Consider the following 12,887-nt stretch of genomic DNA (forward strand, 5'->3'; position numbering starts at 1 on the left):
ACCCATTCAAGCGGGCGGCGTAGTGTGGCGGCGGTATACGCACACCTTTACCTATTATTGCGTTTCGGTGCAATATATATTTTTTTGCGTCTTTCGCTCGCGCATAAATAATGCACTCGCGGCGTGTTTTAAACACAGTAATAATCCGTCGGCGACGGCGATGATTGCCGCGCGCGCCGATTAAATTATTCCGAATAGCCGCAATTTGCGATTAATGAGCGCGAGAGTGAACAAAAGAAAACTTCAAAGCGACGGGCGCGGACGCACACGCGCATGGATTATTTAACGCGAGCGCCGATAATTGAAATAATTGCGAGTGCCGAATAGAAATTACACGAGGTGAAAGAAACTTCAGCCGGGGCTGCGGATACCAGAGAGCACATATTGCAAACTGCCAAACGTCAAAATAATATGAATAAACCACGAGCGCGTGAGGCGTTATTGAAAGGTCGCAATCGTTGCCTGTGCTTTTTTTATATTTCTTGTTCTCATCGCTTTCTTGTACTGCGGTCGGTTGCGAACCGTTTCGAACCGTTTTTCGATGCGTTACGAATTCACATCACGTCACGTCACATCACGTCATGTCATAACCGAGTCGATTATACGATTTTAATTTGTATTTATAGGCTTCGTTTAGAACTCATCGATTCACCGCAAAATGTTATAATCTAGGTAGCATAATTTGGACCAGCGCCTAAGTTGGACCACCACGATATCCGCGGACTGTTGAAGTTTATACAAAAATTGACTGGCCCCTTGTTTTACTCGTATTTATAAACAATTAATGCAACTATTTGGGTTAAAACTTGCCGCGTGCTTTCGTCGTGACAACAACTTCGTGTATCATTGATTATCAAATCTATTATAACGACGTAAGTGCATAAGCTGTCAAGCTGTTTGAACGTTAGATTTCACGATTATAATTATATCATCAGAAAGCTTCTTTATTTATCTATAATTTATACTATTAATTTTGAGAGGTTATGTTATATTAAGATTGTCGTTGACAATTAAATAAAAATTCTTCAAGTTGCCGAAGTTGGACCGAAGACAGGCACCGGGGTTTTAACAGGGAAAACGTATATCATTTTTTCGACCTCCTAGAAAAGCTTGTGGACGAGCACAAATCTTCGAAATGATCCACTGTATGAAATGCCGCACTTTGGTTTATACAAAATGTGCTTGTGTTACTGCTAAAACTAAAATTTACTATTGTGTCAATTGCCATTAAAAAAGCATGGTCCAATTTAGGAAACCGCGCGGTCCGATTTAGGAAACCGGTTTCTTAATTTGGACCAAAAACACAATTTTTTTAAAATGAAATTTGAGGGGTATAAATATAATTTATACTTAAACCAAAAATATCATTTTGTTGGTAAGCCTTGTGAGTTACTTTTCCGCTACTTAATTTTTATTGACAGTTTATATGTGGCTCTATAAATCAAAAAATATAAAAATGGTCCAAATATGGCTACTTTCCCCTATTAGCGTTATATTTAGAAGAATTTAACAACAAAAAACTTTTTTTTTTAAATTTTATATTTAATACAATTTTACACTAGTTTAATGTAAAATTTAAAATTAAAATAATCCCTTAACGTGTTCATTACATAAATAATGCAATTACTTGTGTAGAAGTCGCTGTGCAACTGTTGAAGGCGAAGCAAGATGTCAAGCCGTCACCAAAGAAGTCACGATTATTTAATTGCAATCGGGCGTGAACAAATTATGCGCGCGATGTCAAATCAATCAAGCCGCTTAATTTATACGCTAAAAAACGAATGTTTTTTTATAAACAAAACTTATACACGTACAAGCGTATATACCATTAATTAACCATTATATTTTCGGTTATTTTCCCGCTGGGCGCAAGTTGAAACATTTTGAAATTAAACATTTTTAATTTTCGACTTTGTTCCGTGCGTCAAGCTGAGCGCCGCCGCCGAATCAGAAACAGTCGAAGTCTTCCGCCATGCGCCGCTCTCGGGTTTCGTCTAATTACTTTTTCTTTTTTAATTAGCCACGGCTCGGAGCAAGTGCGCGACTCACCGTTTTGAACTCTAGTGCTTCGCGCGAGAGTCTGGATAGAATGCGATGAAGATGAAGAATTTTTGTCGAGTTTCCGAAAGTTTAACCGCTCGTTGTTTGGAAGCTACGAGAAGCTGTAGAGAAAAATGCCGGACAGCATCGCGACGGGGGTCCAGCGTCGTTCATTAATACTAATGATGAGTTTTCTATGATGATCCACGGCATCGCAGAGTGATAGGTATCTTATGAATAAATTTAAATTCACTCCGGCGTTGGCTACAATTAAACCGCAAGAAACACCACGACGGACTAAACCAAATAACGATTAGTATAATATGTGTATAAATAAACAATAATTAAATGTATTAAGTTACTCCTAGGCGCTCTTAGGCAATTCTCCGAATTTTATTTGAAAGTTGATTCGAGCGTGCCTAACTGTAAACAAGATTTGTTTTCGTAGAGGGCGTTGGTTATCAGCAGGCGGCCATTTTTGTGAGGTTAATTTTATCTCTCCGTTATTTTAACGCGGTGTACGTGTTTAGCGTTAATTATTCATCGCAATAAGCACACACGACGACGTATAATGTTTCATTAAGCTATTTTTAAGCGAAAATCCATTACTTAATGACTTTTCAAATCGGTAAATCTATGAATTTCAATGACTCCGCGCACCGGCGTGTTGAGTGGTTCCGCCGCGTATAATTGCATGCTCGTTGAATGAATAATTAATAAAATATATGCACGAGAGCGCAAGACCACAAGAAACGTAATGTTTACACAGGATTGTCTTAATTTTTCAATCATCACCGCCAAGCATAACGCGTAATCAAAGCGTTAAAAACGTCAATAACTTCAAAATCAACTTGTTTGTCTTCCGATGTTGTTTTAGCGTTGACAGCGCTGTTTGAGGTTATAACTTGGGTGGTTGTGATGAAGTTTGGTTATCGTTTTAGTGCCGGTTCTGGCGATGGTTTGTTGTGAGTTGTGCGCAGTGCTGAGTGAGTTTTGAAAAACCCTTTTCCCATATTCGATCGCGACGGCGAACGTGTCACTCGATTGAAAATGCAAATAGCGGCTCGACGCGAATCGTAAATAAACCATTCAAGCGGGCGGCGTAGTGTGGCGGCGGTATACGCACACCTTTGCCTATATTGCGTTTCGGTGCAATATATATATTTTTTGCGTCTTTCGCTCGCGCATAAATAATGCACTCGCGGCGTGTTTTAAACACAGTAATAATCCGTCGGCGACGGCGATGATTGCCGCGCGCGCCGATTAAATTATTCCGAATAGCCGCAATTTGCGATTAATGAGCGCGAGAGTGAACAAAAGAAAACTTCAAAGCGCCGGGCGCGGACGCACACGCGCATGGATTATTTAACGCGAGCGCAGATAATTGAAATAATTGCGAGTGCCGAATAGAAATTACACAAGGTGAAAGAAACTTCAGTCGGGGCTGCGGATACCAGAGAGCACATATTGCAAACTGCCAAACGTCAAAATAATATGAATAAACCACGAGCGCGTGAGGCGTTATTGAAAGGTCGCAATCGTTGCCTGTGCTTTTTTTATATTTCTTGTTCTCATCGCTTTCTTGTACTGCGGTCGGTTGCGAACCGTTTCGAACCGTTTTTCGATGCGTTACGAATTCACATCACGTCACGTCACATCACGTCATGTCATAACCGAGTCGATTATACGATTTTAATTTGTATTTATAGGCTTCGTTTAGAACTCATCGATTCACCGCAAAATGTTATAATCTAACTTGTATCGGGGAGTGAGTTAAATAACACACACACACGATAATAGCCCACACAAAGAGAAACTATAGGGAGATGTTTGAACTCGTGCACGTGGAGGGCATATTGAAGACGTTAGAGAGTAAATAATTAAATGATAAGATGCGTGCCGATTGTCGTAGACCACAAGAGTTATATGTGTGTGCGGTGATGAAAAAATAATTTGTGTGGTGAGGGGCGCGCGCGTGGTTGGTTTTATACTTTTGCAGCACTTCGGAGACTAATTTGAGGTTAGGTTAAGTTGAAAGGATGTGCTGACAAGTGACATGAGATGTCAGAAATGTTGTCGAACATGACAACATCCGGTTTTAACTGTCTTTCAAGTTTAAACGCAGATAAACGAATTTTTCTTGTTTTAGTTTTTGAATTATTATTTTTATTATTTTTATTGAGGTTATGTATTTATATTTGATGGTAGTTTTAACATATGATAACATTCTGTCGCTCAAATGTAGGTAATCCAAAAAATAGGGCCGTATTTTAATGATTTTTAGAGTGTTTCAAGTTTAAGCAGGATTAAATCGTTCCGAAAGTATTTTGTTGAGCAGCAGCGTTATTTCCACGAAAAGTAGGCGTTTTTCAATGCGTATCCGCACAAAAACACAACCTCCACTCCACTCTGTTCGACGAACATGCGTTCCGCACCGGAATGCGCGCCGGCTGCTCGGCGGCTGGATGCTGCTTCTCCTCGGGATGCAGGATGAGAGCGGCGGCAAGTCCCCCGCGGCGCACCGGTGCACTCGGTTAATACGCCGTCCTCCGCCTCGCCCGCTCCCACCGGGACGCCTGCGAAATGGATTGGAAAACTTCCATCCATTGATTTGTATTCGCAGAGTGCCGCCTCGGCCCGAGACGCGCGCGGTTGTTTTATTTTCGCCTTTTTTTCCCCGCCCGACGGAGGAAAGAGGAGAAAAGTCGAAAGCTTCCAAAGCTCGGGAAGTCAAAAAGCGGCAAGGCGCGCACAACCGTCGAACGGTTTTATTTACTGGCGATGCTCGCCCAATGGAACAACATCTTGCACTTACACGTTTAGGACGACGACTCGCTCCACTGCTGCTGCCGCCGCCGCCGCCAACGCTTCTGGAAAGAGTGCGCGAAAGCCATACCGCAAATTGATGTCGGGAAAACGTCGAATTTCTTTCACCCCAAAGAAATAGAAACAAAAAATGCTGTTTTTTTTGTTTTCATTTCGAAAAAATTTAATGAATTATTTTTTCTTGCAAATGCTGGTTAAAAAAGACTAATGCCAAAATGAAACTCTGAGATTTGTAGAGATAAAATTTCGCGATAAAATTAATGAAGAGCATTTTTCTTTGCTCGTCGCTGCTCATCGTTTTCGTGGCCGATTATTTTTCTTCTCGGGTTCAATTTGTATCATTTCAATCATAGCCGTCTTCATCCTCACAATGTCATGGAATTGCTAAGTCTATATCTCCATATCTCTCACAGTGTCGCTGATTTTCTCTGTTCCTCTGCAAGACCAGAAACGTATAAAATAATTACAAACCGTTCCCCTTTAATGCAATATCGCCGGCGCTCTGCATGCGGCGGCGGCGGCGGGCGGCGATTAAGGGCCTGTCAAAAACAGAGAAATTCATTTTTTTCGTATTCTTTCTTTAATTCCTTTTTTATCAGCATCGCCGCATTCATTTGGGCCGCGCCGAACGCGATACCAGCATTTTTTCAAAGCCGGGGTTCGCTTTTTTTCTTTTCGGCTTCCTTCGTTTGTGCGCCCGCTTTTCATTCCATCGCAGCGCGGCCGCCGTGCCATACTAGTGAAAAGGTTTTTCTGTTCGTTTTCCCTTTCGGTCTTTTAGTCTTTTAGTCTTTTGGTCCTTTGGTCTTCCGCTCGGCGCGCAGCTCGAGTAAGTGAGTAAGTAAGCATCGCGGGGAGTAAAAACCAAAGAAACCGAGGAAAGCTCTTAGCATTCTACCAGAACGCAGAAAACCTCCATTCTCAATTCCCAGCATAGAAAACTCATACTCGTACAAGCGATCATCATTCGTCTCTTTCGCTTCGGTTTGCATTAAATAACAACAAAAACACTGTACATTTACTATAGGCAACTAATAGTACCCAAAATGACATCTTCGGCCATCTTGTTAAATTTACTTGCCATGTCCAATGTCGTGTTTTCTTAATAAAAGCACTGATTTTAATTATGCAGTTAATTTAACAAGATATACCCTCGGTGTGGCGCAGAGCTTCCTGCATTTTTAATATTTTAATATCCTGACGCCTTGCGTCCCGGTTTGCCGCTGCAGCTTTTCCTCACTTTAATGCGCAATTACGCGACCGCGTCGCCGCCTTCGCGCCCGTCTTATTATAATAAATTACTTAGGCTCAAAACGTCGTTAGGAAAAAATACGCCACGACCGTCCCGCACCCGCTGGCGCAGAGAAGGGGACGTTTCCAATTTGAATATCACCTTATTAGCATTATTAGCTTTTTAGCGCCGTGGCAATGGCTGTAATTACACCATTTGCATAGAATAATAGAAATTTATTTCTCTCGCGACAATTTCGACGGCGCTCAATGGTCTCACCACTCGGCAAGTGTCTAAAAATTACGAATTAAACCAGGATTATGTTTTGATAGTGCGGTCAAAGTTTTTATCGTCCTGAAAACTGAAGTCGAAGATTAAGTAAATGTTCGTTTATACATGCGCGCAATTCTGTTAACAGCTAGTATTAGGTCTTTTTTATCGCCGGCCGGCCATCTTGGTCCATTAGCATCGTCCAAACAATCGTCCACACACGCGCTATCAGCGTATCAAAGCCAGGGTCCGAAACACATTCGGAATATTTTGGATTTACTTTAATGTCCGCACATTAATCATACCGTTTTGTGTCCCGAGCGCTCCCGACGCTGCCGGGGCTGCAGGATTTCCAAGAGTTTTCCCGTTCGGCATGCGCTATCTTTAATCCCCAGTAATCAGATTAGCTCGGATTGGGACGCTTTATTTAAGCGATGCTCGGCCGATAGCGTTCGCGAACGTTGCGGCGAACGAACGTGTGCGTGCGCATAATGCACACGTACGTCGAGGGCCGGCCAGACAATTAGATACCGGCCTGAATATTAACCATCGGAATGGCGCTTTGTGAGCGCGAGAGGGAGCGCGACGACACGCCGGCGATAAGTTACGCTATTTGCATTCGGTAATGGCGAAACGTGCATTCGTTACGCGATTATCGGAGGTGCGCGGCTGCCTACGGGTAGCGACGACGACGGCTTCGTCCAATGAGCGACGTGCGAACGCTAATTGTATTCATTTTTACCATCCACACCGAGTTATCAGCATGTTTTAAGAAAATCACCCGTTTTACTAAACCACACCTTCGCAGTTCTTTTCAAAAATTTGCCATTTTTGTTTAAATTGAGTTTGTTTTGAGACTCGCGCAGTTTAATATTGCATCGGGGCCTAAAATAAACCGATAATACAAACTTGGCATTAAATTACTATGATACACAAGTAAATTCCACATTTCACGCTTAATTTTCGCGAGATTAATCGTAAACACACATCGTCATCATATGCGCCTCCGCACAGAGTCTACACCTTCGTCATTCGACTTATATTGTTCATTGTTTGCGGTTTTTTTTTGTTGCCGGATAACTAGTTATTTGGTCATGCTGATTGTATGGGAATCCACCTTTAGTGGCTTGGAACGATAAACATAAAAAAAGTTATTTTTTCATCATTTCATTCGCTTATTTTAATTAAATCATCTTTGATTGACTTAATTTTCTAGGTGAGTTTCAGTCACGGATTTCTTTCGAACATTTTATCGATTCATTTCGATTTCGTCGTCGTCATTGTGAGTTAGTACCTCGCTTCGCTCGGTTTCGTGGCCCTCGACGTCCCCGATTAATAATGCAGCGACAACCGTAAAGGTTAACAATGTCTTAAAATATGCATTTGGACGTCACTCCAGTGCGCTGGCAGCTTCTTGTCCCAACTCTCACAATCGCACTCGCACCACATACCTATCCTGACTGCGCACACAATACACAAAATAAGCATAGTACGTGTAGGTAGATTGGTGAGCTTGTAGTTGTAGGCAACCCAATGAACGTCCTGAACGCTCCGAACGCCTTCGCCCGCCACCATCTCGTATATTTCGCTTGTCTAACGCATTTTATTTTATTAAAAGTCTCGCGGGCATCGAACAACCCCGAGGAACATTTCCACTTCTCAATTTTATCAATATTTTAGTTGCCCGCTGCCGCCAGCAGCGTTATTTTTTCATTCTCTCTCGACGGCGTGGCGCGTCCTTCGTCCTGGCTTCCCGCAGCGCTGCATCAAAACTGATGTGAGCGGTAGAGGCTGGAGCAAAAAAAAGCGAGTAAAATAAAGGAGCGGATAACGCGATACTGCGAAAGGGCAACCGAAAGCAGACCAAGACGTTCAGCGACGAGCGTGTGGTTAGGCACTTTGCGCATTAAAAGGAAAGCATAACAGGAAAACACATTATACTCCGTACAAAAACAGATAAATATCGTGAGGCATCGGGAAAAGTGCTTGTCTCGCTGGAAAATTATGACACGAACATAATTCGATAATTCGACTGTCATGGGGGGCCAACTCTTGACTTACAAATAAAAAAATGCGAAAAATAGCATCACTTGGCGGAAAATATAGGTTAAGTATAGAAATTGATTGAAAATATAATCAACATGTTATTTAAGTAAAATGATGTTATCAGTTATTTTAATAATAAAGAATAAGCGTTTAATGTCAGGGTAGGAAAAAAGTGCACAGCGTAATGTTAGCACAACGTGTGCGCTCGTCGTTTTCATTCCGCCATCGCCAACTCCGGCTGTAATTAAGCCCAAGAATTATGAAAACGAGCGCGCAACGAGCCCGAACTAGGTGGTTTATTGCCCCCCTCGCTCAATGCACCTCGCGCGCGCAACGTGCTTCCTTCATTTTTATTCGTTCGTTGATTAGCGTTTTTCAGCATCAACACACTGACGTTTTCACAACTCTACTTGCAACCAACTCGAATGCACAGAGAAGTAAGTATTTTGCACATTTTTCACGTTGAAATTCAGATCGCTTGCGAATGATATGTACTATACGTTTTGTACGTTTTCATCTTGCATACTTTATCCTGGCGTTTGCGCGTGTATACACCGTATGTTGCGACAAGATGGCCGTCAGTTCAAGTTAATTTTAAAAAAGTTCGCGGAATCGAGCATGGCGAGCTGGTTGCGAACGCACGGTGCAAATGAATAATTCGCTTGTTCGTTCGCGATTATGCGGTTTGAGAGCGTTTGATGCGAGCCAACATTCCGCGTCCCAGCGCCCTGTATGTTAAATTCTATGTGTGTGTGTGTTGTGCAAATCGCGAACGCTTGCGAATTGTTTGCTAGTAGTGGTAATGCAGCGTACGTAATACGAATTACGGGCGCGCTGCGTTGTTTAATTATATTCAGGGAATTTCATGGTTGCATTTACATTTTTAATTGCGTTATTTATTGATCAGATAAAAGCGTTCGTGCGCGCACATTCGTCGCACGCATACGTTTAATTTTTTTATTGCGAACTGAAATACGAGCGAATTTGTGCAAACAAATTTGTGGTTTATACTTATACTTTGGTTTCACTAAGTTTTTATTATTAGATTTCTTATTAAAAATATAATAGAATCAAAGTTTTTATATATTTTTTTATATTTATTTATAAATTTGGAGTTATTTGAGATAAAAATGGGCAACGGAATGCGTAATTTGGAGATTTTGATATTTGTGACATACGCAAATCCAATCTATCCGAATTTTCTGAACGTGTGCGTAATAACGCGGATCGTTTCGTACGGTTTGCATCCGCGACAATGTGACGGGGTGCGCATGGGGTGCGCAGAGCATCATTAGGGCGATAACGGTTCACATTCGACTTTCGGCGCCAGAGTTCGCTGACGAAACACAATGAAATTTCCCGACTTCCTGCAACTCCAAACTTATGCGCGAGAGTTCATCGTTTCGCTCATCGTTTCGCATCGTTATGCGGAATGGAGCGCAAATGACACATGCATGATGCGATTATGCTCGCATGCTCTTGAATACAAATTCATACGAGATCATGACAGACCGGAAATACATCAACGCGTCCTCCATTTTAAAAATGCGCCGGAATCTTTCAAATTGCGTTGCTTTATGGAAGATAATTGATGCGATTGAAAATCTGTGGATATTAGTTTTGATTAACTAATAATCTACCCCATGTGCATGTATGGCCAACTGTCGCCCACTTATCCGGGCTCCTGGGGGTGGGCGAGCACTAATAAACGCGTAACATGTTGTTGCCACCGTTCGGCGAGGTCGACCTTCGGCATTTCGGCAATTCGGAACTTCGCGCGCGCGGATCAACCCTGTGTGTGCTTGCATTCCCTGCTGGGGGTTGGGGACTGGGAAGCAGAGTGTGTACGAGAGAACGAGCGAAGATTTAGGGGGACGCGTAATTGCTTTTATACAATATTACACCAAACAACTGAAACTATTACATAAACACTCGAGCGTTCCCTGGCTCCCCCGGCGAACCCTTATATCAACCATAAACTAATTAGTTTCATTATACGCATACATTCGTAATGACTCTTGTCGTTCGAAGTCATAACCTCACCATGTTGTTGCAATAGTTTTTCACATTCGAGTTTATAACTTAACATAATCTGTGGATTATAAACAGCAATATTTATAAAAATGTGTTTTTAACAATCCACAAGATATAATTTAACAAATTGCTTGTAATGGCTTTACTGATCGTCGGAGATTGTTATGATTGTAAAATTGTGAAATTGCGAGATCGCGCGCGTCTGCGAGACGGCCACCAATCACGAATCGAGGCATTCGGTAATTGGATAATGTTACGCCGGCGTGCGCTATGGGCGCCGTGGTCGAGACGCACTCGGAAATTACATTAATAACGATACCTTTACTCAGCGCGCAAAGCACGGAATAAAATCGTATATTTTCCGTCTTAAATCGCAGCCTCACTCTCGTGCGACCCGTATGAGCGTCGTAATTTTCTTACTGCGATCACACGCACCGATATCAGGTTCGGATCATGCATCAATCAAAATTAAAATAAATAAAAATCAAAATAAGAAATGTTAATTATTTTGCGATTATTTTGCATGAGGTTTTACTTTACTTTAAATTAGAGTACGGTCCTGAATGGGTCTTTGAAGTTGGTTACTTTAGTAAGTTTCTAACTAACTGCCAATTAGATCTAATAGCGAAATGATTAAATTTTAAAACGCTGCTTTTTGCTCTCCTCTACGTCTCGCGAATACATCGGTAATAAAATATCCTCGGCTCGAAGTGCCATTATTTCTAATACGCATCGCTCTTGCAAGTTTTCGCGGTGAAAAATTCAGCACGCGCGCGCGGCCGCAAAAATACGACATATTTCAATTAGAAATTTATGCGCCGCACTCTCCACTTGACGTAAACATCTAAACAGAATACCGGGGTCGAAGTTTGCGGATGGTTCTCAAGTAGAAAGTGTACGTGGCGCAGTTGGAAATTGGTCGGTTGGCTTCTTTTCGCGCGCCGTGAAATGGAAACCGAAGTTGAAAGCGTTCGCGAGCGCTGCGTCTGCTCGGGAGGGCGATAAATTGATTTATTCGGGAGCGAAGTAATGAGATGGCGGGCCGGCGGCCATCGATCAAGCGGGACTCCGGGGCGGCCGGAGCGCCCGAGCCCGCGATGTGATTGTAAATCCCCCAGGCAGGCAGGCAGCAGTAGCGGAGAGTCGGTGCGGGAAACGTTGAAAGCAGCGTTGGAAGGAAGGCGGCGAGTGGAGGCTGCAGCGGCGGTTGGCGGCATCGACTCGTTCGAAATATCCAATATAATTAAGTTTCCGGTCGAACGGCTTTCCGCGTTTTCCATTCGATGCGCCTTTTCGCAGCTCACAGGCTCCGAGTTTCAGAACCACCGCGCGTTGCTGGGCTGCTCTGGTGTGAAGAAAAGACCACGACCACAAAATGCCATCCCGACCGACCCAACCAAACCATTCAAACTTTCACAGCGCTTGATAAAACAAAATTAAATTCCTGATGAAAACTCATCAGAGAACAAATAAACCGACGATCAAAACTAGAAGAAGAAAAAAGCATAAAATATTTTCTATTTTATTGAGATTTGTCAGTTTCTTTCCTAGAATGAACTTGGAATTTAGGGATGTTGGTTGCAGGATATTTCGTTGGACCGCGTCAGAGGGGTCGCTCCCGTGACGGCAGACAAATGGGTGTCGCTGCATATGTAAAACGAGCGTCCCAGTCACCCTTTGTCTGTCATTTGTCACTGTCCGGGGGCGGCTCTGATGCCATGGTAACGACTTTGCCGCGCGCGCGGCTGCCGCCGGTCGGTCCGTCGCTCTGCCGGCTCCGCGTACACTTCCTTTATCCTTAAAACCTTTCCTGTTTTTCCTGCTTCCAAAAATTCACCGAAATATTACGATATAAACATTACCACCCGCGATAGTGAACCCTGCAGATGGTGTGGTGTATGCGTGTTAAAAACGTCGATAAATCCGAGTTTAGTCACAATAAAAATCCAAGTAAATTAATTTATCGAATGTAAACCCTTGAAAGCACGCATGCCGACGCAAATCTTTACGAGATCCTTTCGACCGATGCTTAAGGGACGCGAAGAAGGCGGCGACCTCCGCCGATTACTCATAAAACGCATAAAAAATAAAAGCGGCAAGAGAACACGTTGTTTTATGTAAATTTTACGATTTAACGCGCGCGCGCGCGCTCGCGAGCCTATAAAATTGTATAAAAACCACCCCGACCTAGGACAAGCCGGAGACCCCAGTGGCCCTAGTGGTCCCGGTTTTACGACTTGACAGGAACGCGTTCGTGGAACGCGACTCTGTAAGTAAACCCTCGGTAAACTTTATTTGCGCGACGCCATTTCGCATTCCCATCAATTCTCTACACATCGATACTGATGCAAGCTGAAGCGATCGAGGCGCTATTGAGTTACAATCTGCAACAGATACTTCATTTTATTTCTTTTCTCTTTTATAACCTCAATGCTTTACT

The sequence above is a fragment of the Atheta coriaria genome, unplaced genomic scaffold (genome assembly GCF_025399875.1).
Source record: "Atheta coriaria isolate IRGN ID8LTWV9N9 unplaced genomic scaffold, Caltech_Dcor_3.1 hic_scaffold_9_pilon, whole genome shotgun sequence".
NCBI lineage: Eukaryota > Metazoa > Arthropoda > Insecta > Coleoptera > Staphylinidae > Dalotia > Dalotia coriaria.